The following is a 6,000-nucleotide window of genomic DNA, read 5'->3' on the forward strand; positions in this document are numbered from 1 at the left end:
CTGTGCAGCAAATTAACAAAATCACCAATGAAAACGGACGCTGCTTGGATCTCTGCTTCGCTAGTGTTTGCAGTCAGGCTCCAGAATGTATGTTGGCGCCTGCTCCACTCGTTAAAGATGTTCTCCATCATCCACCGCTATTAGTTCCGATTTATCAACATACACCATGCAAAACGACCGACTCACCGTTGTCTGTCTATTACGATTTCAACTGTGCCGATTTTGATGCGATCCAAGGTATACTAAACAGTATCGACTAGAACGCAGCCTTGGAAGAGAACAACGTAAATGCTGCCGCCTTGACCTTCTCGCATATTTTAAATTATATCATCGACCGCCACGTGCCGAAAAAGACGATACGCATAGAGCCGCACCTACCTTGGATAAACGCCACGCTACGTCGCCTTAAATCTGAAAGAAAGGCTGCCTTAGGGAGGTTTTCAAGGTATAAAACCCAATCTCTTCGAAACCACTAGCAGGCTCTCAACAAGCGCTACAAAAATTTAAGCCGACACTGCTTCCGCAAATACTTAAACAACGTTGAGCGTAGACTGAAGCGTAACCCCCAGCCGTTCTGGAAATATGTTAGTGCACAACGGAAAGACGACGGTGTTCCATCAGCTATGTTCCTTAGAAGCAACACTGCGACTAAATTGTATATGGTTTGTCAACTGTTCTCGCGGAAATTCTCCAGCGTCTTTATCGATGAAAGGCTGTCCGAAACAGAAGTATCGACTGCTTTAGTCAGCGTTCCAAATCTCAGCGATTCTCTCACTAACCTGTCTATTGATGATTCTATGATCAAGCAGGCCGCTTTGAAGTTGAAAAGCTCAACTTCCAGTGGACCGGATGGCGTACCTTCAATATTTTTAAAGAAATGCATTGATACCTTGGCTGCTCCAATCCGACGTCTATTTAACCCCTCGATTAGCTCAGGCATATTTCCTTCTGCTTGGAAATCCGCTTACATGTTTCCAGTTCATAAGAAGGGGAACAAAAGACACATAGACAACTACAGAGGTATCTCTGCCTTATGTGCATTATCGAAACTCTTCGAGCGCGTTGTGATCGTGCCAATTTCCTCGTTCGTCCAGCAATACATCGCTGATGAGCAACACGGATTCATGCCGAAGCGCGCAACGTCTACCAATCTACTAACGCTCACTACGTACGTAACGGACTGCTTTGACGACCGATCCCAGACGGACGTTATCTACACTGACTTCTCCGCCGCCTTCGACAAGCTAAATCATCAAATCGCCGTTGCAAAATTGGACAAACTGGGCATTGGAGGGCCGCTGCTTCAGTGGTTTAAATCGTATCTGACGAACCGTCCTCTCTACGTGTCTATCAATGGCTTCACCTCACCGGCTTTCACCACTTTTTCTGGAGTCCCACAAGGTAGCCATCTCGGACCGTTGGTCTTTCTTATTTATTTCAACGACGTCAACTTAATGCCCAAAGGTCGACCTGAAACTGTTTTCGAAAGTTAACGATTCATCGGACACTCTCGCACTCCAGGAGCAACTGTTGATATTCGCTGGATGGTGCAAACACAATCGCTTGGTACCAAACCCCGACAAATGTGAAGTGATAACGTTCTCGAGAAAGCTGAACCCTATAATATTCGATCACCGATTATCAAGCGTACCCTTATGCCGTGTAGATTGCGTCAAGGATCTTGGGGTACTGCTGGACTCTAAATTGACTTTCAAACAGCATGTTTCATTCGTTGTCGACAAGGCCTGCAGAAACCTGGGATTCATCATGCGTATCGCCAAAAACTTCAACGATATTTATTGTTTGAAATCACTCTTCTGTGCGTTGGTTCGCTCCAACATCGAGTATTGCGCACCCGTATGGAGCCCGTATTACCAAAACGGCGTCAGTCGAATAGAGTCGGTGCAACGGAGGTTCATCCGCTTTGCCCTCCGTATGTTACCATGGAATGATCCGTTCCGGCTACCAAGCTACGAACAGCGCTGCAGATTAATCAACTTGGACACCCTGCAAACACGTCGGGACGTAACTAGAGCCGTCTTCGTATCAGATGTTCTGACATCCTGGATTGACTGTCCTTGGATTCTAGGAAGACTAGACATCTTAACTCGGTCTCGATTAACGCGGAACAATTCCTTCTTGCATATACCGCATCGGAGAACTAACTACAGTACTTTCGGTACTATAACCGGCTTCCAACGGAACTTCAACCGTTTTGTGTCCTACTTCGACTTTGACGTCAGCCGCAGCGTGTTGAAAACCCGATTTAGAGCTCTTGTTATTAGTTTTTAAGTAGTCAGTAGGATAGAAAAATCTGTTGACTTTTAATTAATAAACAAACTAAACAAGTAATGCTGCGGTAATACACACGAGTTCGGTACAGCTTTTATCATGATGCGCGATATGCATAAGCGTGTAATCAGGTGGTGGCAAATCGACAACCGTATGTGCAAGTTGAGGATTAGAGGCCGTTTCTTCAACATTATCATTATCAACCACACCTAAGGAAGTGATGAAGACGATAAGAACGCTTTTTACGCGCAGATTGAACGTGAATACAACTGTCCAAGACATGACATCAAAATCATCATCGGACGCACTTCAACGCTCAAGGGTTGACCAAGAGAAGAAATTCAGACCGGTTATTTAAAAGTTTAGCGCACATCCGCTTAGGAACGAAAACGGCCATCGACTCATTGAACTCGCCGCCTCCAAAAAGATGGCCATACGAAGTATCTACTTCCGGCACAGTCTCCCATATCGGTACCCCTAGGGATCACCACACCACCACAACAGACAGATTTGTAAATTGATTACATTTTGATTGATGGAAGACACTTCTCGGTTATCATTGGCTTTAGAACTTATCGTGGCGCAAACTGATCACTGACCACAATACCTTTTGATGGTGAAGGCCCAGACACATTGCATACGGATTTTACTTCGTTGCGGCAATTTGACAGTTTTTCCATGGGTTTTCTGTTTTCTCGCAAAAATGTTCCAATGCTGGACGAAACATTTTTCAGGCTACGCTGGCTATCAAAGATAAAATTGCACAACTCAAAGCAACTAAGCAAAAGGGCAAACTGATATCTTTTGATTTAGACCATGCATTTGATCGTGTAGATCGAAGATATTTGTTTAAAACAATGTGAGCGTTAGGATTCAACTCGGCTCTTGTCGATCTGCTGGCCAATATAGCAACAGTGTCATCGACGCTTATCAATGGGCACCTCTCTCCACCTTTCTCGATTCAACGTTTGGTCCGGCAAGGAGACCCTCTCTCCATGCATCTATTCGTGCTCTATCTACACCCGCCCTTGCGATGCTTAAGCCAAGTGTGTGGAGACCCAGATAACACAAAATCGTAATAGAAAGTTCACATTAAATCGTTTTCACGTCAAATTTACATTGGAATTGTATAATGATTAGAGTATGTCAAATCGAAATGAACAATAAGTTGTTTTGCAGTCGTGCGTGTCTTCATATACAATTCATGGCTGTGAATTATAAAGCAGTATAGACGATTGCAATATTTGATTATATCTTAATCATATATTCAGAAGTATTTAGTTGCGTGTTATAAAAACTACGCAAAATAGAATTACATATAGCTGTCAAAATTTTCGCACGTATATCACCTCCACTTTCGTACATATATGTTCTTATATGACGTGAAATATAACTTTTTCGTTCAGATATGATTTCGTATATTTCAGTTGCAATCGAGATATGCAAACCAAATGGTTTACTGGGGAAGATCTGCTTGTCGCTTACGCAGATGATATCAGTGCTATCGTCACCAGTGTTGGCAAGCTGGAAGAAATGAAAAGTTTTTTCAGGCGGTTTGAACGTATAGCAAGAGCGCGTTTAAATGATAGCAAAACCACGGCAATCGACGTCGGGCTGACTGGTAATACATCAACTGTTGTGTTGTTTCAAACGGAGACTACTATCAAAATACTCGGGGTGGTTTTTGCAAACTCAGTGCGTCTGATGGTGACACTAAACTGGGACATATTAGTAACCAATTTCGCGCGGCTAGTTTGGCTACACTCGCTGCGCAGCTTGTCTCTGCATCAAAAAGTGACTGCTCAACACATTCCTTTCGTCGAAAATGTGGTACATAGCGGCAAATCTAAAACCGAAAACAATACACGTAGGAAAGCTAACGGCCATCATGCGAAACTATCTCTTTCGTGGAGCATGTGCGACTGTACCGATGCAGCAACTAGCGCGCAGTAAAGTAAACGGTGGGCTTAACCTGCCTTACCTGCGCTTAAATGTAAAGCACTATCAATAAACCGGCATCTGCATGAAATCGGTTCTACTATCCCTTACTACAGATTCTTCCTAAATCAAACAAATCCCCCCCAGGCAAATTCCATCTCAGAGCTTCCTTGCCTGAAGCAAATTCTGAGTGAATCTTCAAACCTTCCCCTTCAAATGCAGCAACACCCGTCCGCAAATCTTATCCATCGTTTTTTCGTTGAGCACACGGACAGACCAAAAGTGGAAACTGAATGTCCCGAAATCAACTGGCCACGCGTATAGAAAAATGTGGCTGCACGTGATCTGTTACCTTCACAACGCAGCCTGCTGTACTATTGGGTCAACCAAAAAATCTCCCATCGGCGTCTAATGTACAGAATATGACGAGTGGATGGTGAGTAGTGCACCTTCTGTAACTTGACAACTGAAACAATACACCACAAGTTTTTCGGATGCCCGAGAGTGGTGGCTGCTTCCGACCTACTGCAGCAAAAACTGCTTTCGATATCTGGCGGACGTCTTCGTGCTGCCGATTTACTACGTGGACGTTTTCGGAAGGACGTCTCAGGCGGTTGTTGAGCAGTGAAACTAAAACATGAAGCAGTGAAGGTTAGATTAGTGGTGAATACGTCTGAAGACAAGTAGGGATTTGTTAGCAGGCGGAACAGAGCGCGATCGAGCTCACATGGGCAATAATGGGGTAGCCAACGGGGACGAATTCGAGGTGGCGAACGATTCGTTAATAACGTTGGATAACAACTGCAGCGGAGAAGTACGCAGACGTGTTCTTGTCGGAAGTCGTGCTTACTACGCACTCCGGTATATGGAGAAGAATGAACCACAAGCTGGTGCAACCCTTTGGCGAACCCAGTGTCCTTCAGAAAGTTACTAAAGCTGGAAGGGTACACGTACAATGGGCGGAACATGTTAAGAGAATGCCGGTCAACCCTGCAAAAATGGTATTCGGCTCGAATCCGGCTGGTACCAGATGCAGAGAGGCGCAGCGTGCTCGATGGTTAGATCAAGAGAAGCAAGACTTGGAAAGTGTGGGAGATTCGAGAAATTGAAAATCACCAGATTTAGATGTTTAGCAGCTGAAAAAGGTTTACATTTTTAGCAACAAAACCTTCGTCCACTTAAAGGTAGAATAAAATAAGCTTTAAAAGCGATTGTTCAGCTTGAAATTGTTACTTGGGTCAAGGTGAGTTAAAATAGGTGATCTAGTTTTCACAGTTTGTAGAACAGAAGTGCGCGGAGCGATTGGTTAGCAACCATCGACGTTGTTTATCAGATTCAATAGTTTCCACTTTGAAAATTTCGGTGATCGTCAAGGGTAACCCAGCGGGGGTGATAAACAAATTTGAAGATCAGAAAACCTCTCTTGACTAGCTTTGACTTGGGTTATTTTTACGTGTTGTTAGATGTTCTTTTCACGTGCGGAGTGAATATTAAACCTGAGTCGATATGACTCAGTTTAGAGTAAAAATGAAATAGCATGCATGCTAGAACATCACGAACATCACCGATGAGAAGCGAACAGTGAGTAACGGGTACGGGAGTAACGAGCTTTCGTTTGTTTACATGATTTAAATCCCGAATGTCAGAACATGCTTATCGGCAATTTTTACTGTTATTTTCATCTTTTTTTTGTGTTCAATCAATACAACCAGCGCAATCAGCCGATCCTATGCTAGTGCAATTGTAAGAGGCAATAGGATTACTAATCGT

Source organism: Sabethes cyaneus, chromosome 2, assembly GCF_943734655.1.
Source record: "Sabethes cyaneus chromosome 2, idSabCyanKW18_F2, whole genome shotgun sequence".
Taxonomy (NCBI): domain Eukaryota; kingdom Metazoa; phylum Arthropoda; class Insecta; order Diptera; family Culicidae; genus Sabethes; species Sabethes cyaneus.